Here is a 27692-nt window from a genome sequence, read left to right as displayed (position 1 = left end):
GTGTGCCTTATGGAAGGATAATAAGTGTTAGATAAGCTTCTGTTATGCATGAGTTATGGTGTTATTGGCCATTAGTTCAATGTTAATGAATCAACAATGTATATTAAATGGATGTATTTAAGCTGAAACACACATAAAAGAAGTGGTATTGATCATTTGATGAAAAGGTATTGATTAAATACTTGAAGGAACCTAATTCTGAATTTCCTCTAGCAGCACTGGTTCAAATATTCATTAATTCATTTTCCATCTGACTCTATGAAACACTATTACTCTGAATAATGACACTCAACTACATAGTCCCTCCACCATAAAGAGAAAACAGACAGAAAAACTTATGAATAATAGTAAAAGTCAAGAGACTTTTTAAATATTATTAATTCAGACTTAATTATTTTTAACTTTTAAATTAATTAGCAGTAAGTTTATCTCATTTATTTTTAAAATAATACTTTGCTGGATCAAACACTGGAGAAAATCTCACATTTGGAACTTGTGAACCTCTGTGTGTGTGTGTGTGTGTGTGTGTGTGTGTGTGTGTGTGTGTGTGTGTGTCTGTGTTATTGCGTGAATAAAAGGTGATCTTAAAATGTTCATTTACCAAAGTCTTCATGCCAATATTTGGGATCCAAGGTTTTTTTTTTTGTTTGTTTGTTTGTTTTTTTGAGACAGGGTTTCTCTGTGTAGCTTTGGAGCCTATCCTGGCACTCGCTCAGGAGACCAGGCTGGCTTCAAACTCACAGAGATCCACCTGCCTCTGCCTCTGAGTGCTGGGATTAAAGGTGTGTGCCACAAACGCCTGGCTGGGATTGAAGTTTTAAAAGATGTTTGTATCATGAAGGCTTTGAATTCATAATCCATTGATTGAATGTGGTGACAGTATTAGGAGATGGTAGAAGGTGGGACCAGGAAGGAGATGGAATATCACTGAAGTAGGTATCAAATGCATATTTTATCTCTTTTAACTTGTACTCTGCTTCTGTCTGCTGTGATATAAGCAGCCTCAACCACATGTTTTTCTCTGTGAGGTATTGCTGCTGTGCAAAACACATACAAACAACAACACTAACAGACTGCATCAGCTTCTGCACACCACCAAGTATCAGCCATTGTGAGGGATCTACTCTCATTTCACGGATCAGTCTTTAAGGAAAATAATTGTATCTGTTCATACATCTGTCTGTGTTTGAGAACATGAGCATCTATCAGGAATAACTATGGATGTAATCACTGAAAAGATGACTTTTGAGTTAGAGTTGAGGGAAGTGCAGAGCTAATTTTATAGATTTTGGAGGGAAGATTATTCCATAAAATGAGAAGAATGAAAGCAGACGCTCTGATATAAATGTCATGTGTGGGGTGCCTGAAATGGCTAAAATGGTAGTAACAGAGTAGGCAACATGATGAAGAAGAGACTTCAACAGTGAGCTGCTTATAGGAGCCAAAAAATGTTGAATTTAATAAATCATGGAAGACTTTTGTTTTTGTTCTGAGTGGCAAGAACAGTTGGAAGGCTGTTAGCAAGGGCTGTGAAATCTAAATTTCCCATAATTACACCACATATTGTTTGGGGAATAATACAACCAGTGAAATAGAGGACCTAGGAAACTAGATAGAGTGTCACATGTGTTTTCTAGGAAACAAGAGAGTGACTTAGTAAATGGTGCCAGCGCTATGGGAACAAGTGTTCGGGTTCTAGATACAAGTTAAGGACAAAATACATCAGACTAGAAGCTGGATAAATACAAGATAAGTAATCCAACTATTTTAATATGGACAACTGAAAAATAGAGGGATATTTCAGATAATCCAGATACAAGGGAAGAGGATTACAGAAACTTGTAATCCAAGTGAGGTATGGACAGAATGATGTTGCATGGGCAATGGCAGTGAAAGATTTGTTCATGGGAGTATCCTCAGCTGTGCTTGGAAGCTTTCAGATACAGTCAAGTGAAACTGCCTGAAGTGAATGCAGTTCAGTTATAGAGAAGAGCATAAAGTCCTTCTCCATGAGAAGTTAAGAAGATCAATAAAATGTAGAAGAGAATAATACGATGGGGCCAGAAATAAAAAATGAGATTCAGATGTCTCAAGGACAGGAGGCTGATGGTTCTCTCATGGAGTCTGACCATTCACTAAGGAATGAGAAGTAAGCTCATATATAAAGATGTGGCATGCCACTATTTAAGGGCTTTTTCCCGGACATGCTGACATGGGTAAAAATCTTTTTATGACTTTAATATATCAACTTGATACAAGGTAGCATAATTTGGAAAAAGGAAGACTCAATTGAGACAATATCCCCACTAGATTGACCTGTGGGCAAGCATGTGCTGGCATTTTCTTGAATGATGATTGCTGTGGTAAAGCCTACCTCACTGTGTAAGTTGCCACCCCTGGGCAAGTGGTTCAAGATTGCATAAGACAGTAGACTTAGAAAACCACGAAGAGCTACCTCGCTCAGAATGGTTTCTTCAAGTTCCATCCATTTTCCTGCAAATTTCAAGATTCCATTGTTTTTTTTCTGCTGAGTAGTACTCCACTGTGTAAAAGTACCACAATTTCTCTATCCATTCTTCGGGTGAGGGGCATCTAGGCTGCTTCCAGTTTTTGGCTATTACAAATAATGCTGCTATGAACATGGTTGAACATATGTGCTTCTTTTGGGTATATGACTAGGAGTGGAATTGCTGGATCTTGTGGTAGACTCATTTCCATTTCCTTGAGGAGTCGCCATACTGATTTCCACAGGGGCTGTACAAGTTGGCACTCCCACCAGCAGTGGAGGAGTGTTCCTCTTTCTCCGAATCCTCTCCAGCATAAACTGTCATTGGTATTTTTGATTTTAGCCATTCTGACAGGAGTAAGATGGTATCTCAGAGTTGTTTTGATTTGCATTTCCCTGATGACTAAGGATGTTGAACACTTTCTCATGTGTCTTTCAGCCATTTTAGATTCCTCTATTGAGAATTGTCTTTTTAGTTCTGTACCCCACTTTTTAATTGGATTGTTTGGTATTTGGGGGACTAGCTTCTTGAGTTCTTTGTATAATTTGGAGATCAGCCCTCTGTCAGATATGGGGTTGGTGAATATCTTTTCACAGTCTGTGGGCTGCCGTTGTGTCTTGCTGACTGTCTCCTTTGCCATACAGAAGCTTCTCAGTTTCAGGAGGTCCCATTTATCAATTGTTGACCTCAGTGTCTGTGCTACTGGTGTAATGTTCAGGAAGCAGTCTCCTGTACCGATTAATTCAAGGGTATTTCCCACTTTGTCTTCTAATAGGTTCTGTGTAGCTGGATTTATGTTGAGATCTTTGATCCATTTTGACTTAAGTTTTGTGCAAGGTGATAGGCTTGGGTCTAACTGCAGTCTTCTACATGTCTGCAACCAGTTATCCCAGCACCATTTGTTGAAGATGTTCTCTTTGTTCCATCGTATAAATTTAGATTGTTTTTCAAAAATCAGGTGTTCATAGGTGTGTGGGGTAATATTAGGGTTTTCAATTCTATTCCATTGGTCTACCAGTCTATCTTTGTGCCAATACAAAGCTGTTTTCAGGACTATAGCTCTGTAATAGAGCTTGAAGTCAGGGCTGGTGATGCCTCCAGAAGTTCCTTTATTGTATAGGGATGATTTGGCTATCCTGGGTCTTTTGTTTCTCCATATAAAGTTGAGAATTGTTCTTTCAAGGTCTGTGAAGAATTGGGTTGGGATTTTGATGGGGATTGCATTGAAACTGTAGATTGCTTTTGGCAAGATTGCCATTTTTACTATGTTGATCCTACCTATCCAAGAGCATGGGAGATCTTTCCATTTTCTGATATCTTCTTTAATTTCTTTCCGTGGAGACTCAACATTCTTATGGTACAGGTCTTTCACATTTTTGGTTAGTGTTACCCCAAAGTACTTTATGTTGTTTGTGGCAATTGTAAAGGGTGATGTTTCTCTATTTCTTTCTCCACCAATGTGTCATCGGTCATATGTACTCACTCACATGTGGACCTGCTTTATGATACATAGTAGTGACCATGCTTTATCAGAGCTATTTTTAATGATGTTGCTCAGAATGGTTTCCTCCCAGATGATGACTGAGAAGCAAATTTAAAAAAATGGTGCCAAGTACTACAAGAGTAACAGTTGCTGTTTTCTGGGATTTTGTTTTTTACTTTTTTGTTGTTTGTTTGGTTTGGTTTGGTTTTTGGTTTTTTTTTTTGTTTGTTTGTTTTTTGCTTTGTAAATGGAGTGTGCTGGATGTCTCTACAATTTTGTTAAAATTACTGCAGAACCTGGAAAATCTGTTGTTGTTATTGATGCATAACATATTGCCATTATTGCTCTCTCTCTCTCTCTCACTTTCTCTCTCTCTCTCTCTCTCTCAATTAATATATATATTAATTGAAACTCAAATGTGTGATGAATCCTAGGTGTTTCCGAGAGTGCTCACCTGTGCATGTAAATTTGATTTCATCTTTAGTAAGTAGTAAAGTTATATGCTTGCCAAAAAAAAAAATAAGTGACACACTGGAAGACAAATGTCACACAATTTCAATTTTATGTGTAACCTAGAAATGATGACCTTATGGGAACAGAGAGCATAATTGTGGCTATTAGGCTTCAATGTGGGTCTTTTAACAATGTGGAAACGATTGGTTTAAGGATATAAAACTGCAGTTGGACAAGAGGCATGGACTCTGTGAAGTCTTGAGGTCTACTGAGAGCATGATAAATATGGTTGATAACAATATGCTATATTTTAAAAGTTGTGAGATAGTATACTTTAAGTGTTCTCAAAACAAAAATGATGAATATGTGTGATATATCATGTTAATTGGTTTAATTTAGCCATGCCATTGTGAACATTCTGTATTGTGTATCATAATTGTGCATGACCTTATTTATGAGCTAAATAAATGAATGAAAAAAAAAAAGAAGGGACTTTGAGAGCCCATCCCACGTGAAGGGATGCTCTCATCCGGGACACATGGGGGAGGGCCTAGGCCTGGCCCAGGATGATGTTGTGGAATTTGGGGAGCCATCGTGGAGGGCTCTACCCTCTATGGAGAATGGAGGGGGGAAGGGAATGGTGGGGGATTGGCTGGGAGAGGGGAGAGGGAGAAGGGATTGACATGTGAAATTATAATTTGTAAAAATTAAATAAAATATTAAATAAAAAAAAGAAAACCACGAAGAGCAAGCCAGTAAGCAGTATTTGTCTGTCTTCTGTTTCTGTTTCTGCCTCCAGGTTCCGAATGCCTTACATTCTGCCCAGACTTCCTTCAGCAATAGAGTTTGACTGATAGTATTAAGAAGAAATAAGCCCTTTCTTTGCTTTTGGTCATGGTGTATGATCACAGCCACAGAAACCTAACTAAGCATACAGAATGAGGGGTACACACAGAAAACTATTCCCACAGTTTTGCTCTGAAAGAAGAGTTGATGTAGGGGTAATGCTTTCCTGGAAGTGGAAAATGTGAAACTTGGCTAGTTTGTTTTATAATTTAAAAATTCATTTAAAATGAGGATCTTCTAGCATTCAGACCTGAGATATTGAAAGAAGAAAGAGGAGAGGTGATTCACTAAAAATCTTTGTAAAAATGGAGCCCATGTCCCTGGTTATTTTGTGTCACAGAAGATTTTGATTACCATCCTTCTGTCCCACCACACACATTTACTTTGAATTCGCTCCCTCACTCTCATGTGCCTTTAATTTCCTCCTCTTATGTAGGTTGCTTTATTCCCCACTAGTAGAAGTTCAGATCTATTTTTATAATGACTTCAATTGCAGAGTTTATGAAGAGTATATTTATTTTGAAATATTTTAGCTTTTACTGAATTGGATGTGAAACTCTAGCATATCATTTCATTAAATTAAATCATATATGCATTTTAATAATTAAATATATGCTTTAGTTTTGTTATTGTTACAATTGCTCATTTTGCCTTAGGGATAACTACTTTCTTTTTGGAAGTTTCTTCTTTCTCTTTCAAGTTATTGCAATTTTGAACAATTCATTTTTCTCTTTGTCAATATTACTTTTCAAATGTTTTGCATCATTTTTTCTGTTTCATTTATGCCACTTAGTGACTTTATTTTGTTGTTCCTGCTGCTGGTGGCTTTTGTTTTTGTTGGGTTCTTTTTGTTTGTTTGTTTTTGGAATGAGGATTTTGTGTATAACCAAGTTGAGGCCTCAGACTTTTGTTTCTCCTGGTTCATTACTCAATTATTGGGATGAAAGATATAAGGCACTATGCCAGCTTGCTACTTATTTATTTGGATAAGTGATCAAGATGACTAGACAAATTTGGATTAATTTTACAATTCCATTCATTCTTTTTCCTTTTAAAATAATTTTATTAATAAATTGATGATTTTATAAATTAATTTTAGTAATACTCATCCCCAACCTCTCCCTGGAGTTCCTTCCAGATCCTCTCCCATCTCCCTACATTCAACCTTTATCATTGCTTTTATTTAATAACTCACGAACTCCAATTTGTGTTGTCCATGTAATTCCTGGTGTGGGGGTCATCCACTAAAGTGTGATTGACATACCAAGAGTTGCACACTTAAAAGAAACTGGAACTCCCTTCTCCAAAAGCTACCAAGTCTCTATACCTTCTCAGTTGCATGTGGGGCCCATGTACCCCTTCCCACTCTGTGCTAGAATGTTGACTGGCTTGGCATTATATGTGTAAACACAGCAGCTGTTAGTTTACGGGTTCAGTGATCCTGTCATGATCAGAAGACATTAATTTGCTCCAATGCTTTCCAGTCTCTGGCTATTGCAAACATTTAGTGATCTTTTCCACCATGGTCCTTAAACTGTGGGAGGGGGTGTGATATACATGTTCCATCTGTGGCTCAGCATTTCTCGGTCACTTCTTTTCTGAACCTTGGTAAGTTGTACATCTCTGCACTAACCACCATCCGTTTCACAGAGAATCTTTTTTCTCTCCATTATTATTTAAATTAGAAACAAGATTATTTTACATGTCAATCCCAGTTCCCTTTTCCTCCACTCCTTCCATACCACCCACTAACACCCTGCCTATCCCACACCATTTCTGCTCTCCAGGGAGAGTGAAGTCTTCCATGGGGAGACTTCAGAGCCTGTCATATCCTTTGGGACAGGACCTAGGCCCTCCACCGTGTGTCTCAACTGAGGGAGTCTCCCTCTGTGTGAAATGGACTCCAAATGTCCATGCCTATGCTAGAAATGAGTACTGTTCTACTACAAGAGGACCCATACATTTCCCAGGCCTCCTCACTGACACCCACATACATGGGGTCTGGATCAGTTCCATGCTGGTTTCCCAGCTATCAGTCTGGGGACCAAGAGTTTCCCCTTGTTCAGGTCAGCTGTTTCTCACAGAGAAACTTAATGATGTAAATTGTAATGATGTCTGAAAGCTGAACTAAATTACAGATAGAGAGATAGGAATTTAGAGGGAAATTTGATGTTATGTCCATTTTTCAAAATAATAGTATTTAGATTCATCCCTGAGTCTCTTGAGTTTCCTAACTATGAGTCATATTTGCAAATCCAGGCATGTGTTTTCTTTGTGAAACAGAACTTAAATTTATTAAGGACATGAGTGATTACACCTGTAATGTTTGTGCCACTATTTCACCCATGAGTATATCTTGCTATACAGGTCATTACTACACTTCACAGGTTCACAGCTAGGTGAGATTATTGATGATCCTTTCCTTCTAGCAGCTTGTATAGCCAGTAGCAAGAACTTAACACCTTGATATGTCTATGTCCTGTGATGAATGTTTGTGGTTAATTTAGAAATAGATGCTCACAATCAAGTTTTGATGGGCAGCCATGAGCAGTAACAATAGCCTGTACTGTTTTGGTCTCATCATTTTGGATGACATATGTGCTTGTTCTCCTTTGCAGCTCTCTGTTCCCATTTAATTGAGGTTGTATCCTTTCTACAGTCTTAACTTTTCACTTGCAATTATCTTAGAATGTCAAATCGTTCTTCAAATAAATGACTTGGGGATTTACATTATCAGTCTTAGAAACCGATTAACTTTCTTTTTTAGACATTTAGTGCCCTTCCACTTTATGTTTTCTTGCCTTTTGCTAATTTCTATATAACTTCTTGCAGAAGCACAGACCAACCTACTCCAATTCCTCTCCTATGGTGTATGCAACTCTTTCAATACTGCCTTACATAATGTACTGTTATACCATTTTATTTTATACATCACTTCTAGTCCATTTCCAGAACTCTAGCAGATTCCTGTGGACCTAATAAGCAATTAGGCAGAGGTATATTTCATAAGAAACCAATCCCTCAGTCCTCCAAAATTGTCATAGCTATCTCTCTATCACTATATACAAAGAAAAAAATCTCCACTCTTGATCAGTTCTTGGATCTTCTTGAATCTTGTTACACCATTGTCTCTATATGCCAAGCGATATAAATCTCAACTTTATTTCCTTGAAGCATTTATATTCCGCTAATGGCAAACACTATTCTGTAACTATTTTGGGTCAAAAGCAAATAGCTGCTAGTTGTCCAGGGTTGAATAATAGTTTAGGTTTCTCTCAGTCAGTAATAATGCAGCAGAAAAGTAGATTGCCAATGCTTAAATTCAAATCATTGTGACTTTAAAACAAATGGCAATGAACAAGATTCTGAATGGGGCTTGGGGTGATAGACAATTCTTCTACCAGTTTGTGAGAAAGACAATTTCATTCAGGACTTTCATTCACACATGAAATGATCATTAATTTGAACTATTTCATCAATAGATTTCTGAAAATAAAAAAAAGTGTCTTGGAAAAAATTCTGTGTATAGGACATGAAACAAGCCTTGTAGATGGTACCATGGACTCCTAGCCCTTACACAGCACAGAGGACTATGTCAGGGTGCCTTTACTCAAAATGAAAGGTCACAGAGCTCACAGGATTGAATCTGACAATTAAAGTGATGTAAAACTGAGTCACATCACTTCAACCCTTCAAATCTAGACACGGAGATTTGTGTTTACAGTCACTGAAACAGATCAGCTTTCCTTTCTAAGACATTTACAATCCTTTTGCCCTTCTCTGTGGTTTCCCTAGTGAGTCACTTAAATGAATTCATGGTTGCATCATTTGTTTAGGTGCAAAATTTCTAGTTCAGTTCCTGAACTCTGGCAGACTGCAGGCTTACATAGTTCCATGCAACTACTGTATATTTAAAGGAATATTTGATGACACAGTTGAATTCAGATCATGGGGGAAAACTAAAATGTAAATGTAAATACCTATCAGGACTTCTCATAGATTATTATAATATTGAGTCTTGCAAATTTAAAATGTTCTATAATGAATTAACAAAACATGTTTCCAGGTATATTCTTCATGTGAATAACATATCCTTTACACCTACCATATATTTGTGCTTTAGTCTTATGCATACCTATCTGTAGCAATCCTCCCTCAAAATATTCCTGGTGGCCATCTATGGGTTTCAACTATTATGGAAAAATCTATTCTACACTTTCCAAAGGTAGGGTTTGCATTTCATCTTTTCTCTCCAAATAGATAAAAGGTAGCAGAGTATGGGGTTTGTAAAATTGTATAAGCATAGAAAGATACAATTTATGAAAACTTGAGAAAGGTCACCGACTAGGGAAAATATCTGTAGGAATTGGATATGGCACCTAACATTTTCTAGTCCATCGCTTTAACCACTTGGCCACAACTACAGCACCCAACAACGTGAAAGCAAACAAAATAGATAGTTCAGGAAAAATTCAAATACAAAGGTCAAAAATAATAATAACTTTTGATCAGAGCTACAATAAATCTCTGTGCACACACAATCCACCAAGTAAAATGAATAGCTACTTTCCTTCCCAAGTGAACACTCATCACCTGCTTTGTGTGGAGTGCCAGCCTGATATCATAGCTCTGCCTTCTATCCCAGAATGATCCTCCCATACCCCTCTTTGGAGTGGTACAAGCAAAACAAAGGGAGAAGTCTGAGAAGGTCTCTAGAGCTGTGCTTCTAGTGCTTAGGTCCACTTTCTCTGCAGACCAAGGGAGTTCTCTAATGCTTTTGGTCCAAGCAGGTATCCACAGCCTGGATAGCACTGTTCAAAGATACACCAGACATCTGATGGAGACTGTATTTCTTGTTAGACTTACACAATGTTGCTTATGAGGGCAGAAATGGATGGCATCCAAGGAATTATGTGTTTCATGAATCTCCTTAGTGAACCACGACTCATCCTTGGAAAATTAGAAGCATCCTGTGTCTGCATGATTAACATCAGTAACATTGTTTTACAAAATTTGAAGGATAGAGGAACATAGAAGATAGAAAAAAATTATACTATATCCCCATTTTTATGTTTGAATGTTTATAAGAAATATTATTATTACTTTTCTATTATATATAGTCTGTGGGTATGCATGACATTCTATGCCCTGGAACCGGAGTCATAGGCAGTGTGTGTTGAATTAGGTACCAAACCCAAATCTTTTGGAAGATTTCTTAAGTGCTGAGCCATCACTTTAGCACCATGTTTAAGTTTTTACATAACTCTGTTTTAATGAAGAATTCTCAGGTCTAAAGTATATCATCTTATTGTAATTGTGCACCTTAATAAATTCAAAAGTATAACAGTGCAAAATTATTTTAAAATCTCATTTAAAAGTTTAATGGAGTGTAATTATTATATATTTTTAGATTTTAAATTTTGAATAAAATATTTTAATTTAAATTTTTATTGTAATTCTTGTCATCTTCAACTAGAGTGATTAAATTCAAATATAAAAAGTCATTTAAAATGGAGCTCCAAGGTGTGAAAAATAGGAGACAAGGGCTACAAAAGGAACAATGGGGAAAATGTGGGGTTAATTTAACTGGGGAGGGTGGGAGAAGGTAATATAGTGAAAGAGAGAGAAAAGAGAGATAATAACACTAAGGATGTTTGGAAACTCATAAAGAAACAAATTATTTTATAAGCTTACTTTAAAAATACAGTGTGTGTGTGCAAACATGGATAAGTGAATAAATGATTGATAGATGATAGCTGGATAGATAGGTAGATAGATAGATAGATAGATAGATAGATAGATAGATAGATGGCAGATGGATGAATGGATGGACAGTCAGGCAGACAGATGAACAGACAGACTGATGGGTGGATGGATGGATGGATGGATGGATGGATGGATGGATGGATGGATGAATGGATGGATGAATGGATGGATTGTAAGAGTCAGTGTACCAGATTGCCAGCTGCTAAATATTGTTCCCTAGACATGACAAGGAAACTGCACTCATGAACTCTCAAAGATATGTCTTTCTGAACAAGACTTGCACATTAGTTGACATGCTACCAGAGATTCAACAAACTCCATAAATTCTGAACTCTAGGTGATTAACTAAAGGTGGTCCATGGCTGCTGAGATGGGCAATTCGTTTCAAACATAGATAAGTTACCACATAGTTTGTCCAATCACAAGTGGCAAGCCCCTATTCATGTATATATGAACAAGGCTAAATGGACTCACTACTCCAAAGGCCGAGTGTGTGTGTGTATGTGAGTGTGTGTGTGTGTGTGTGTGTGTGTGTGTGTGTGTGTGTGTGTGTAACAGTAATAATTAAAGAATTAATAAAGAAGTTAGGGTGTAGTAGGTTGGATGTGGGGTAGGGAGGGCAGGAGTGATTTAGGTATAGGATTCATGTATCTGCCCCCTCTTCCCTCATGTTTCCAAAGCCTTAATTGTAAGGTTTGCTTGCAGATGAATCAATTTGGTTCATCAACCCATAGACACTTACGCTCAAAAAAAAAAAAAATCTTAACACTGTAAAATTTAAGTTATTTCTAGAAATAGGTAATTAATGTTATTTAAAATTTATAAAACTCAATCACTTCTCATTAAACTTAAATATCTATGCTAATCCATATGTTAGTTGTTAGTTGTAGCCTTCTTTTTGTATTAGACAAAAAAGGGGAAATGTGGTAACAAATTACTTATGACTTATTAAAGTCTGCCAGAGGATTCAGAAAGAAAAGTCAGCCTCCAGCCATAGAGATTAGGCAGTGGTGGTACACATCTTTAATCCTAAAGCTCAGGATTAAGAGGTAGAAAGATCTCTCTTAGTTCAAGGCCACCATGGCCTTCACAAGAGTGAAGGGTAACAGAGCTCAAGCCTTCCATCTCAGCACCTGGAAACACGAGCATTTAATCCCACAATTAGAGAGGTATATAAGACAGGAGCAAGGTCTCCGAACTGGAATTCATTCTCCAGTCACATTGAGAATAGGAGGGATTCATTTTCCTTTCACACTAAAGACAGGAAGGCTCAGTCTCAGGATTGTCCAACCATGTTGAGGAGTGCATAACAGTCCGGGATTTTAGTCTGAAGTTTGGTGGAGCCAGGATTGCACATTCAGCCTGAGGTAGCAGTAAGAGCTAATGTCTGGCTTTTTTGCTTTTTTGCTCTCCAAGAATGCTTTACTAAATCATAAATAACATATCACCACACTTTCATGTAAACTTTTATTTATGCTTTAGTACTTGTGCATCTGAATCCATATAGCTCCCTATATGGATTGTACCCTAACCCCTGCAATAATATGATGTAGTGTAACATGAAAAATAAATTTCCCAGAGTTAAATATGGGGGTTCAACATTAATATTAGAAAAGCAAAGCAGCAAGCCACTAACTCTCACTTCAAGATCAGGCTGAATGGGCTGATCCACGTATAAGCTCATCAAGTCTCAAACTGCTGCCTCTGAATGCTCCTATCTTCAGTGTGACTGGAGAATGAATGCTTCCTACTGACTATTGAAGACCCTGCTTCTCTCTTTTATACCCCTCTAGTGCTGGGATTAAAGAAGTGTGATCTGTTACTCTATTAGACTGATTCAATCTCATGTATCCCTGGGTGGCCTTGAACTCAGAGAGAACTGTCTACCTCTTAATCCTGAGTCCTAGGATTAAAGGTGTGTACCACCACTTCCTAGCTTCTGGCTTCTGGGATTAAAGGTGTGTGCCTGATTTCTATACTATGGTTGACTTTGCTTTCTGGATCCTCAGTCAGTATTTAATAAATCATTATATATCACCATAGTGTAGGAAGTGTTCTGATGACTCACTGATGGAATCAAAGCTTTGTAATTCTTCTCAAAACTGGTTGTTATATTTTAATCCTTTTAGCACTTATGACAAAATCTCCACATATCTTATGAATTATGAAGATTCTACATTTACATTAAAGTATATGAAGCTGAGTAGAAGAAAGCAAGAACGTGCTTGTAAAGTAAGGCTTCCAATCCTGGTACACAGGGAGGGGTGGGGATTGTCAGCACTGGCTTGTGGGTACCAGCTGACTGATGAGGTACATCCAGGTAAATTCAGGAGGAAGATTATAAGGTTATGCAAAGACATGGCCTTCTCACTCTGCTAGGAGAAAATGGTTTAGTTGATGTGATTTAACCTGTGGTGAAATTTGTGGTGTTTGATATATCCTTCTACCTGAATTTTTCCAGAAGAAAGTTTCACTACTTATCATTTCTTGATAAAGACACTTGATTGGATTCCTGAGAAACAAATCAGATTGGAATGTCTGACCTCCAAGAAAATGACATATTCCTTTCCTCATGTTATAGAGAAGACAAAATATATTACCTTTTTCTAAAAATTAACTTTCACAGGGTTTTGAATGTGAATATACACACATATATATGTATATATTGTAATTGAAGTCATATCTATATTATTAACTAATGCAATTACATAATATCCATGAAGAAAGCAAAGAGTTTCTAAATGTTCATACATTGTTATAAAAAATCCTGAATAAAAACCAAACCATTAAATATCTAATAAGCCATTTTGCTTGACATATTATGAAATGTTTCTGGAAATAAACCCTTTAATGTGCATGTACTGAAATTTTATATTTAACATCTGAAACTTATTTACAGTTTCAACCTCTATAAATAAACCTACATCCCTTTAAAATATTTAAATGTGTTAAGAGATTTTGGAGAATAAGTTGAAGTGACAAGGGGAGATTACTTCAAAATTTTCCACAGAATGAGAACACAAAGCAAGCCAAACTGTTAAGTGGTCTGCTGATTACAAGCTGATTGGCAATTCAGTGTCCTCTAGTGATCAAATTCTGTTTTATAAAAATATTTTCATTATTTTTTTATTTTATGAGATTATGTGACAGGGTTTTTTTGTTGTTGTTTTTAGAGACAGGGTTTCTCTGTGTAACTTTGTAGAACAGGTTGGCCTCAAACTTACAGAGTTCTCCTGCCTTCTGAGTGCTGGAACTAAAGGCATGGGCCACCACCGCTAATGACAGGTATTCCTGATTACCAATTTGAATATATCTGGAGTTAACTAAAACCTATCCTCTGGGTACTCTGAACAAAATCATTTGAAGTGAGAAAACCCACTTTTACTCTAGAACTTTTGAGATGGGAGACCCAACTTTAATCTAGGCCATACCTGCTGGTAGAAGCCCACATAAATAAAGAAGATGGAAGAAGGACGTGCTCACTCTTTGCTTGCTTGTTCTTATACTCATTGCCAAGCCTATACCTTTGCTGGCATTGGATCCTACATCTCAGGGAGTCTGATATATACTGATGAACATCTGAGTATCCAGCCTCATGGAACAAGTGGACTATTGGACCTTCCTTTGAAAGATAGTCATTCTTAGAATAATTGGATCACATTATGTAAGCCATTCTAATAAATTCCACTTGTGTTTGTTTGTGTGTGTGTATATGTGCATGTGTGTGTGTGTGTGTGTGTGTGTGTGTATGTATGTATGCATTAAATATATATGTATATGTATTTCATATTCATTCCACATTGTATTATATATAGATTAAGATTATGTTCCTCTATATAATCTTGAATAATTCAGATTATAATATAATTACTGTTATTGTTTTGTTTAAAAAGAAGAAAAGAGAAATTGCTGAGACAGACATATTGACTATATGTTTATTATAAGGCCCGGCAGAATGGGGAGACTATGAAGAGGAACAGGGTAAATGGCTGACCGCCATGGCCGGTCGCCATAGAGACAGAGCGCACAGAGCGCACAGAGAGTGGGACAGGAACAGAGAGAGAGAGAGAAACAGAGAAACAGAGAGCGTAAAGGGGCAGGGACTTATCTTTTAAAGGGGTCCTCTGCACCTGCGTGCAGACTTCTTTCCCATGGAACCTTGGGCTGACCAGGGTATTGCCTGAGTGGATTCCACCAGGTAACAGGGGCAGGCCAGAATAATGCCTGAACCTTTCAATTACATCAGTTCCTCCCTCCTTTTCTACCTCCCAAATCCTCCCATGAATATCAACCTTGCTCTCTTTCAAATTTATGGACTCTTCTTTCTTTAATTGTTGTTACACATATATATTTCTAAATATAACCTGCTCAGTCTGAATTATGTTGCTTAGAAGTAGAATTGTATAACCAATTGTTGTGTTTCTCCCTGAGGAAGACTATTTCTCCCACTCTAAGCATTCCTTCTTGCCTATAGGTTTTTTTTCCCTTTTTTTTTAAATGTAGGGTTGAGCCTTCATGAACTTTCTAACACCCACTTCCCTGTGTTTCTTAGTGGCATCCTTTTCTGATTTATGTTTGGGAGGACATGTTGGTCAGGCTTCATGGGTGTAGCTTCTGACACTAGTAGGAGACACACTTTCACAGCAAACTCTCTGATATTCTGGATTGTAGAGTCTCTGTCACCTCTTCTGCAATGATCTCTGAGGAGGACCTGTGTTGTAGAGGTGTCTACTTGACCACATTTCCCAACTAAACTATAAACATTTACCCATATACTCAAAGAAACTACAGTCCTCATCCCCATCAAGGAAACTTTTCTTTTCCACAGATGTAATCCATAAGAGAAACCACAAGTCATCAAAATGCACAGTGACAAAACCTGTTTGGGACATTAAAAAGCAATTTTTCTGACTTACTATATTCTGATTTTATCTGTGTTTAGGGTAAATTTTTCATAACCCTAATACTGTTTTAATAGATATCTTACTACAGCAAGGACCCGAACTTTCTAGATATGCACTTGTGTCATTCAAGACACACACACACACACACACACACACACACACACACACACACACACACACACATCAACCAGAAGAGGTCTCGAGTGAATTGCCACTCTCATTTAAAAATAAATCAATAAGACATTATCTACAAAGGAGTAAATAATGTCTAGGACTCTGCTACATTCTATGAAGAGTAGTAAGTTCTAGAACAAAGAGCCTCAAATGACAAAAATAAAATCTTTTTTGTGATAAAAATTTCATCCACTTACTTTTCAAGATAATGGTTGAAATTATTAAAACTATTGGAGCCATAGAATAAAACAGTAATGACAGTTAAAGAAAAATGCAAAAGATATCTCCTGACCAATATTTCATGTGGACAACTGAATAGAATGAACTTTTTATTAATTCCAATAGAATTGCTAACCAAGGTAAATAGAGTTATCAGTGATTTTCAAGTAACATTTTAAATTTTTCATTTCTTAATTTAAAAATTTATGAAAGTATATTATTATGTTACATCAATAATAAGTACAGATCACTAAGAAAAAACAAATCAGGGTATAAATATCTGTATTAATTCCCTGAGCTACCGTTTTGAATACCATCTTCTGATTAAAAATGGGTATTTTTAAATAGCTTACTGCTATTTCTCCATATTGGCCATGCTCATTATCCTGAAGTCCTCCTTTTATATTTTAAATACATGTTTTTGTCTTTGAAGCTTTAAAAATGGTCTAGAAGTACTATCATATGTAGCACAATAAGGTGAAAATCAGAGAAGCAAAGCAGCCAAGCCAGTAGTAGATCTTACTCTGCCAAGCTGTATGTCAAGTCTGTCTCCACAAATCCCCAGAGGCCAAAGGTTTTCAAATCCTCTCTCCTCCTCCTTTTATTCCTTTCTCCACCCAGCCATATCCTCCTGTCTCCCTCCCTACTGCTGGGATTAAAGACTCATGATCCCAAGTGCGAGACCACTTTTTGTGTAGCTCAGTGTAGCCTTGAACTAACAGAGATCTGTCTACCTCTTAATCCTGAGTCCTGGGATTAAAGGTGTGTGTCTGTCTTCTATGGCTAACTAGTATGGCTGCTTTTGATCACCAATGACTTTAATAAATCATAAAAATTACTTCACCACAATCATAGATACTTGGTAAGTTTCTCATGAAGGGTTTCTCAGAAATAAAAGAAAAATAATAGATATCCTTGGGGACACAGACACCAGTCCACAGGCTGTTGTTGGTTCTTTCTACTCCATACTGAATTCATTTAGGTGCTCTGTGCAATCAATTTAAATGTTCCAGACCACTAACACCATATGCTTTCTGTGAATCTTTTCTCAAACTATTTTTATATATCCTGAATGAGATTAATTATACAGCACAAAACAATACAAGATTGAAAGAAAACAGAACAAGATTATTCCTTTGTTTGATAAAATTCATCTCTATTTACCAAACCAGTCAATGGGTTTTTGAAGCAAGCTATTGCCCTCATTATCATCATTGTTCTCCCCCATAAAGTACAGTGCTAGGCACTGACATGCTGCTGCACAAGTCAAAATGCAATGTGTTTCTATTCATGCTCTTTGACGTGGTGCTTCTCCCTTTTCATCCGGCTTGTCTTATTCTTTTAAAGACTCTCTTTCTCTCGTTTTCCTTCTCTCCCTCCTTTCCTCTCTCCCATGTGTATGTGTGTGTCCAAAAAGGCCAGAAGAGGGTTCCAAACCCTGAAACTGGAGGTCCAAGAGGTACAGCTATGGGTGCAGGTAACAGAACTGTGGTCCTCTGAAAGAGCAGGAAGTATTCTTAACTATTGATCCATCTCTCTAGCAGCTTATTCTTTTATACATTTCTTTTGTACAATTGCATTTTACTCCTATACACACACCAAAGTTAGTTCTACTCTCTTGTATATGGGTCCAGAAAAGAGCATCAGCTGGTTGATGTGGGAAATATCAGGTTCTTTTTTAGCAAAAGTAACACTGATGTTTGTCCAACATGAAGAAACCTTTCTTCAAACGCTTGCTGAGTATGTCTTACATTAGAAGGGATAATTAATTTCCCTTATTTAAGCTCATCAAGTATTCCTTTCAAAGAGGACAATTTATTTGCTTAATTGTGTTTAAGTGTCAAAATTGATAAAGGAAAATGTTTCCTGGGATTGGGTTATTTTTCTTTAAAGAAGTTGACGATGTCTTATGAAGCCTGAGTCAGTAAATCCTTTATAGCTGGTTTGACAAGGATCACTTCTGATTGTTGATATGAATCACTTCTATATTCTAATATCAAGTGTTCCATGATCATTTAGTGACATTAAATATTTATACATGGATTCAATGAGCAAAAGACCCACATGGTTACCTTCCCTGTCCAAATGAGTAAACAAATTGACAACAATAAAACACAAAACTGGGAATTTGGATGGTGCCACTCTGTCACTAACAGCTTTTGTGTATCCACCAAGACACAGATTCCTGGCAGTCATCCTTAGTAAGAGTGGATATGCTTCATCACACCAAAATGAAATATCAAATATTAAATAAATAAAAATATAAAAGAAAATACTTTGTTTTCATTTTGGGCAACAAATACTCCTAGACCATGGAAGCAACTGATGGTTACAGTGTGGGATATCTATACATCACTGCCTAATGTAACTTCTTTTTGGTATAGGAAGCTATATCTCTGTCTCCAAATGGAGTGAAGGCAAGATACCAAGTTTAAAATTCTCTGTCAACGGCTGTTTTACTAATTATCCAGATTCTGAGGCAATCATACAGCCGTAATCATTCACCTCACGCCTGGAAACATAAGTCTTATTCTTTTGATGAATATTTATAAGACAGTGTAAAGCAGTCTACTTTCTTTTCCCTCCAGGCAAGACAATTTGGAGTTCATCAATATGTATTACCAAGGACTTTTATAAAAGGCACTTCAAAGAAAATTCATCAGGCATTCCTTTTGTCTTGATTTCTGTTAGACTGATACTTCCTTTTGACAAGTATCAATAAATTATCCTCTGATGGCTAGAAACTTGATGTCTTATTCAGAAACTTCCTCACACAGCAAAATATGTTCATGAGTTTCAAGTGGTATTATTAAAATCTTGCATCTAATTTAAGGACAGACAGAAGATATGCAAATTAACAAAAATAAAACAAACATATATAGTCACCCTGCAGCATAACTGCTGAATTTCCTGCATTTGAGAGCTTTCTTGCTGTATACAACTTGTGGCTTTATTATTTGTCGCGTGGACATATTTACAGTTCCTTCACAAGCAAAGGAAAGCTAAGCTGCCTTCCTTGAGATGGCAAAGGACCACATTAAATGAAGCCAGATTAGTATAGCTAGGAAAAGCAGAGAATGACAAGCTGTCTTTCTCTATGAGGCTGATGGATTTCTCTTTTGAATAGTATTGGTTAGAATCACATTTTCATAAGCCACGGGTGAACAAATGCATTTGTCTAAACTAAGAATGAAAAGAAAATCATCAGTGCACTATTTAATAGGCTGTGAAAAGGATCCTAAATCTCTTTATTTGCATTCTTTCATTTAAAGGGGCTTAGTTATTTTGGTTTATTACTTTGGCAAGAAGTATTTGAAATATGAGAATTCAACTGATACCCATTTCTATAAATAAACACATAAAACAGCATGCTGACTAAAGAGTCCACCATATTTTGTAGCTCCACTCACTCTTTACAAAGCTATGGTTCTAATTATAAAAGCATTTCATATTCAAGAAATGATTTTGTCTCTATCCTGGCATAGCATACTATAAATATAATCTCTGAGCTAAATTTTAAGAAGACATGATGGGAGAAAAAGTGTGCCATTCCAACTTAAATATACATTGTGTAAACTGACTCTAATATTAATCACACAGCTATTCTATGTGAGTTCATGTACAACAAGCAAACAATATAGCATTCATAAAACTATAATTCACTATACACAAATAGCCTGAAATACACTGTTTATTTTACAATAAAGGAACAAAGAGGGAAAGTTTTCACATGAATGCTGGAGGCTAAAGAACACATTTGTAATATAAAGCTCCCATGACATACTTGTCATGGTATTAAAGAAATATTCCTCAAACATTGATTATATTAAAATAACCTGGTATGGGTGCTAAGACTGATGGTGAGATCTGAACTTCGTTTTCAACCTGGGAGACCAAAGATGCCATTGTAGCTTCAAATATTGGTTATAAATTTGTAAGTGCTAGAAATATAGAGAACACATATTTAATTATTTCTGACCATTCAGGGACTTTATATTTTGTTTATTTGTTTGTTTTTGAGGCAGGGACTTACTATGTAGCCCCAGCCTGGAACTTACTGTGTAGTCTAAGGTGATTTCAAACACACAGAGATCTGCTTCCCAAGTGTTGGGAGAAAGGACCACCAACCACAGCTCAGATCTCTCTATTTTTTTTAATTTGACATGAGCATTTTTCTTACTGTGAGTCAACAGTACAGAAGCATCTGGGAGTTGGGTCTATGTATTTAGATCTGTGTTTATATGTACATATATTTTATTGGTAATAAGAGAACTTTATACATCTTATTTTGATCACACTCACTGTCTCAAAACCCACCCCACCCCAACTCACTCCTCACTCCACACCTCCCCAATCTTGTGTTATCATTTTTTAACCTGTCTGACTACATATTCTTCGGTACATGGTCATCCACTACAGTGAACTACCAGAGAATACACCCTTAAGAAATTAATTCTCCCTCTCCCAGAAACCATCAATACTCAATTGCTCTTCAGCTAGAGGTGATAACTTCTCCCTCTATTCTAGGATTTTTTTCTGGCTTAAAAGAGCTCCCACAGTTCTTTGCATGCTGTCATAATTTCTGTGAGTCCTATGTTCAACTGCCCTATCATGTGTGGAAGTAACTGTTTTTGCTGTGGTCATCCACAGCCTCTGGGCCTTATATTCTTTGTGTTATCTCCTGAAATTATGCCTGAGCTTGGGGAGGATGAGTCTGTGATATATATGTTCCATCCAGGGTTGAGCACTCCATAATTTTTTTATTCTTTGCACTTTAATGGTTGTGGTTCTCTGTGTTTATCAGCATTTACTACAAAAAAAAAAAAAAGAGAAATGCTTCTCTGTTGAGGGTTGACAATTGCACTGATTTAAGGGCATAATATAAAATCTCAAGGAGTCTGTTTAATAATATGTATTTTTACCAGAATAAAAGTAGTGGTTTCCACTGTGATCCCCTGGGAAGACAGGGAGACCCGAAAGTGCAACTACTTCAAGATCATCCAACTTTGGATGATTACCCAAATGTTTTGTTGTGGGAGCAGATAGTGTGGACTTCAGGCACATGAAGCAGATCTACATGTCCCTATGAGGAAAGACTGTGGTGCTGATGGACAAGAACACCATGATGCACAAGGCCATCAAGAGACATCTGGAAAACAACCCAGCTCCAGAGAAACTGAAGTCTCATTTTCGGGGCATGTGGGCTTTGGATTCATGAAAGAAGATCTCATCATGATTAGAGACATTCTGCTAGCCAATAAGGTCCCTGCTGGTGCCCCTGCTGGTTATCCCTCAGTGTGAGGTCACCATGCCAGCTCAGGACAATGGTCTAAGGCTTGAGACCTCTCTCATCCTGGCTTTCGGTATCACCACCAAAATCTTCAGAGATACCACTGAAGTTATGAATGACGTGAAGCTGATAAAAACTGGAGACAAAATAGGAGCCAGTGAAGGCAAAGTGCTACACATACTGAAAGTCTCCCGATTCTCTTCCGAGCTGTCATGCATCTGGTTATTAAGAGTGACGGCATAACCCGGAAGTGCTTAGTGTCGTGGAACTGACTGCTCTCTAGCTTCCTAGAGGGTGTCCAAATGTTGCCAGTGTTTGTCTGCATACTAGCTACTTGACCGTTACTTCAGCAGCATACTCTCTTATCAATGGGTACAAGCGGGTTCAGGCTTTGTCTGTGGAGATTGAGTCCACCTTTCCACTTGCTGAAAAGTTCAAGGCTTCTTGGCTGATCCATCTGCATTTGTGGCTACTGCTCCTGTGGTACTGCCACCACTGCTGCTCCTGCTGATGCTGCAGCTCGAGCCAAAGCTGAACCCAAAGCAGAGTCACAACAATCATATCTAGATCAGGATATGGGATTTGGTTTATTTGACCAATCTCCTCAAAGCAAGCAACTTACCTAGTTTAATTTGAGAAACATGGAATAAAGGTTTACTTCTCTTTTAAAAAGTGCCTTTTCTCCAAATGCCTATGACCTTCCAAGTTCTTGTTTTAGATAATAGTACTAGTTAAGGGTTTAATTACATTGTATGATTTTTAATCCAATCATATAATGATAGGTTACTCCAATGGTATTCACTCAAGCTACTAGTTTTACATTCTCCTAACCATTCAAAGCAAAATAAAATAGATCTGTGCTGTAGTTCTACTAGTTGCCTATGGCTGTGTAATGACTTCAAAATACAATGACTTTAAAAAAAGTTCCATTTTTGTGAATTTGAGAGCTCTGATTGCAGGTCTATAGTGAAGTTGGAATGAATGCATTGGCTGCGAATGCAGTCAACCAAAGACTTGACTATGTCTACCAAATTCCCTCCAAGCTCACACAGCTATATCAAATGGTTTGTTCTCTTACCATGTAGACCAATCTGTGTGGAGGCCTAAGTTTCCTTACATGTTAAATACATCACTTCTGGCTTTGCCTGAGTAGGTAACCCAATACAGTAACCTATAACTGAGTCATAAATGCCACTATCCATCACTTGTATCCTATTCTAACAGCTAAAATAGAAGCAAATCATTGACTCCAACCCATTCATCATGAAGAAGAATTATACTACACATCTTTTGATGAGACACTTATTGTACATATGTGGGCATAATTAAGCATTTCCCTAAGTGTTTCCATGATATGTGAGAACATACTGAACAATTTAAAACAATATCCACGTGTCATGAAAATGCACAACAAATTCTATTTTCATTCGTTAGTGGGATGTTTTATTCTAACTCTCAAATGAAATAGTGTTTTAGAATGCAAAAAGGAGAAGTCAAAAGCACTTAGATTTTATATATATATGTCATTCTTAGTCTATATGTACTTTATTCACTTACTGACATATTTCTTTGCTCATTGAAAAAATGCATATACAAGAACAAGCAAGGAGTGTTATTTGATATTTAAAAATAAATTTAAATGTCCTGTAGCCATCCCAAAAAGGTATTAAGGACTAACACAAGGTTAGGGAGAAACTGTGGTATAATAAGAACTGTTTTAAAAGTTCTTTCTGGTGTCATGCATAATCAACACTGAAGGGAGGCTAAGATGGAAGACTGATTAGGAGATAGAAAAATAATTAGATGATGGACAATGAGAATTATTACACACCATCACTGAAGATGAAGATTGTAAATGGATTTTAAATATATGCCTAAGAAAAATGGAAAAGGCATATCCCACTGAAAGAGACTGTGTACTGATTTCTTCTGATTGTTGTATGAGAAGAATTCAAGCATCCATTTTACAGTTGCAGAAGGTTCTACAATGATGAAAGAAAACAATGTTATATCCAAACTATACCCCAGAATTGAATTGACTCATGGCCTCTCCTGAAAACGCACTGTCATATCAATAGTCCTGTCAGTGTGAAAAATAAGAAAACGTGGCCTCTGTTACAATTAGAAAATCCATATTATTTCTAATGTGTGGAAAATAAAATGCAATTTTTGCATAAACCTTTTGTTAAGTACTAGCAATACCAAATCATTAGTTACAACTTCTGTTGGCATAAGTGTTGCAATAACAGCTTTCTGGTATATATTTCCCAGAATAATTAAAGATCTATTTGGAATACAGTGACTGGTAAAGAAAGACAATGTATACATAGAAATGTGCAGAAAGAAGGACTTTGCAGCTCAGCACATTTACGTTCTTATCTTGTTCTATTCCTAGCGAGATTTCTGACATTTGTCATATGAAGCTTTTTAAATCACAATTTCTTAAAGAAAATAATTGAAATTCACTGAAAGATTGACATTATCAAGTAAAGTAATTTATGTAAAAACTAGGGACAGTGTCTGACACTTATTAAGCTCTAATAAATATGTATGATTAACTTGATCCTACAAATAATATTGTTAGGGATGATTTAATAAATGGAACTAGCTAAGTTTATTACAACAATATTTTGTTAAAAATATTTTGAAGATTTAAAAGTATCAAGATTTAAAACATTAATGTTTTACTTTGTTTACATACAAAAGGAGGAGTTCTTAGAGGCCATAGATGCTGAGAGTGTTTGTTAGGGCATAGAAAGCATCTTGCCCATTGTGTTTTACTCTACACAGTGATTTGCTGAAACTGGAGCCATATAAGCAAAACACCAGGATACTTGAATACATGGTATCTTACTGGCTTCACAAAATTGCTACATATCACTATTGACTTTAATTGCCCAATCAGCTTCATAAATATGTGAAACAGGCTTTCTATTTAAAGAATAATGTCTGACTGGGACTTTAGCTCAGTGGTAGAATGCTTGCCTAGCTGTGTGAGACTCTAGGCTCAATTCTCAGTACTTCAAGTTTTAATAATTATTATTAACATAAAAGAAAGTGCTATTCAAATGTTTTCAATGATTATATTCCTTCTATATATAACCAAAGCAAAAATATAGTACTTTAAAAATTTCAAGTTTCTTAGCAGCTGACACATCCTGGAGTATACAGTGTATTAGGTCAGAATATTCAATAGTTTCCAAAAGCAGTTATATGATAACATTAACTCTAAATGTCAAAGAGATTAAAATAATCAAGTAAATGCTTCTTATATTACCTAAAAATAAAACCCAAAAATCATCCACAAAGTGAATAGCACTCATTATATATTCTTAATGAGCCACATTTTAACTTATATTTTATTAGCTTTTAATGCTAAAAATTCTATTAGTGCTTCTGACATGTTATAGTCATAGATGTTATGCCATGCACTTCACTTTTAGTATGTATTTCTAACTAGGGTGGGGAAAATGGTTTGGGGTTAAAGCACTTACTGAGCTATCAAGAGGACCTGGGTTCAAACATCTAGAGCCCATCTAAAGTTAAATGCAGTAGTATGTCTTATTCCCAGTGCTTCTACAGGTAGAGGAAAGTTCAGTCCCCCAAGGTTGTCATCTGATCTCTACAGAAACACAGTGTCATTCCCATGCCCACACTCATACAAACAAAAAATTTAATGACATAACTAGCAAAGTATTCTTTTAATTATCCATCTATTATCTGAAGCATGATCATGACTAAATGAAAATTAAAGAAACTTCACTGTTCATCATATATATATATATATATATATATATATATAGAGAGAGAGAGAGAGAGAGAGGGGTATTTCTTTGTGTAGACCTCTCTGTCCAGGAACTCACTCTGTAGACTAGGCTGGTTGTGATGGCTTTGAACTCAGAAATCTGCCTGTTTCTGCCTCCCACATGCAGGGATTAAAGACATACGCCACCATACAATTGTATTTTCTAAATACCAAAAACAGCAACAAAAACCACTATTAGCGATTTAACTAAAATTCTTTCTCATTTAGATATGAAAAAGAGACTAACACTGACTTTCAAAAGAATGTAGTAGCTCTTAGATGAGTGGTGACCTTGGGCATTAAAAGAAGAGCAAAGTTTTTTTTGCCTTAAGCCTTCATCGCAACTGAAGTGAGCTGCATGAACCTATGCAGGCCTCTGGGCAATTGTGGCCGTGGTCTCTCACTAAGCCATTGCTGTCTCCAGAGAAACATTGCTATCATACCACAGGTTAGTGATCTTTCCTTAGACTTCTGTGTAAATGGAATCATCATCTGCTGTTTCTTCTTTAACTGGGCATGATTATGTTGCCATGCTATGTATTGGTGGTTTGCCTATATAGTAAAGCACTTTTTCCTGTGTAGATGCATCACAATTTCTCTACAAATTCACTTATTTAAGAATAGCTCACGGCTGGTTTGGAGAGAGGTCTGGCACAGGGGAAATGTTAGGGGATCTACAGGGATGACCCCAACTAAGAATCTAGGCAGTGGTGGAGAGACTGCCTTTGATGCCCTTCTCCTATAATGAGATTGATAACTACCTTGGTTAACATTCCTAGAGCCTTCACACAGTAGCTGATCAGAGCAGAAACAGACACAGGCACCCACAGCTAAACACTGAGCCATACTCCCAGAATCTAGTTGCAGAGAGGGAGGAGGGATGAGCAAAGGAGACAAGACTCTGCTGGAGAAACCCATAGAAATAGTTGACCTGACAGAGTTGAGAGCATGGAGACCCTATTTGTAAAGCTGAGGAACCAGCATTGAATTGAACCAATCCTCCTGAATGTGAGTGCCAGCTAGGAGGCCAAGGCAGTCTATGGGACCTCTAACAGTGGAGCCAGTGTTTATCCCTAGAGCACAAATAGACTTTGGGAGCCCATTCCCTATTGAGGGATACTATTGCAGCTCAGGTACGGGAAGGAAGGCCTGGGCCCTCCCCCTAATGGTGTGACAGACTTTGAAGGTCCCCCATGGAGGGCCTCACTATCCCTGGGAGTGGGGGTTTGGGCTGGGGGTTCAGTGGGGAGCATGGGAGGATGGGAGGACTATGGAATGGGGAGATAAATATGTAAATAATAATGCTTCTAAAATAAATTTTAAAAATTAAAGAATAGCTCATTTCTTCCAGTTTTTGCCTGAGCTGATATGAATAATTTTGTGCAAGTTGTCTTTGCCTATGACATAAGTTTTGATGTCTCATGGTTAAAGATATGAGTTGTAAGTGTATGCATAGATGTTAGAGAGTCTGTCAGTTTTCCCTTCATATAGAAAAAAAAAAAAAAAAAAGAACACCTTGAGCACATTGTGATGATGAAGCTTTGATCTTACTGATTTGGGGAGTGTGGGTTTCTTTTGTTTTCTTCTTCATTTATCTTCATTCTGGGGTTCATTAATTCTGTCTAACATTGAATTTAAATGACCACTTTACCCCACTTCCCTAAGACAGATGCAGATATCATTTACTTCATCCTTCTTTATTTCCTAATACACAATTTAGCACTATAAATTGCTCCCTGTTGGCTGTGGGCAAATTCTGCAAATCACTATGATCCGTGGGTTTCATTTCATCCAGTTCAAACTTTTAGATTTCATTTGTAATTCACTCTTGGGTTCTCAGTTGATTTAGAAATATGCTGTTGTATTTTCTTTGGCATGGAAACATGTAAGATAGCTTTATGCTTTTAATTTTTAATTTATTTTCAGTGTGGTGAGAGACCACACATACTTTGTGTGCCTTAAACATTTTTAATCTACTGAGCCTTGTTTCATAGTCAGCTTCTACAGAAAACACATGCTGTTGATTTGGACAGTGTGCTCTAACACTGTCAATAGGTTAATTTTATGGATGCTGTTGTTCATTTCCTCAATATCCTCCACTAAACATTCTAACTTGTGTGCCATCAAGTTTTAAAGAGTGGCCATTGAAACTCTAATCAGGGAATTGTCTACTTCTTTGCTCAGTTCAGCCAAATTCCTTTTATCATCATGATGAATTAGCTCTTTCAGGACTAGGGAAAGGCAT

General features: G+C 36.9%; 1 pseudogene; it reads left to right on the top strand.

Moving 5' to 3' along the window:
* Window positions 1-2054: 2054 nt before the first annotated feature.
* LOC100774922 lies at window positions 2055-22268 on the top strand (annotated as a pseudogene).
* Window positions 22269-27692: the final 5424 nt, after the last annotated feature.

Source organism: Cricetulus griseus, chromosome 2 (assembly GCF_003668045.3).
Source record: "Cricetulus griseus strain 17A/GY chromosome 2, alternate assembly CriGri-PICRH-1.0, whole genome shotgun sequence".
Classification (NCBI taxonomy): domain Eukaryota; kingdom Metazoa; phylum Chordata; class Mammalia; order Rodentia; family Cricetidae; genus Cricetulus; species Cricetulus griseus.
This window is presented reverse-complemented; position numbering and strand designations above follow the sequence as displayed.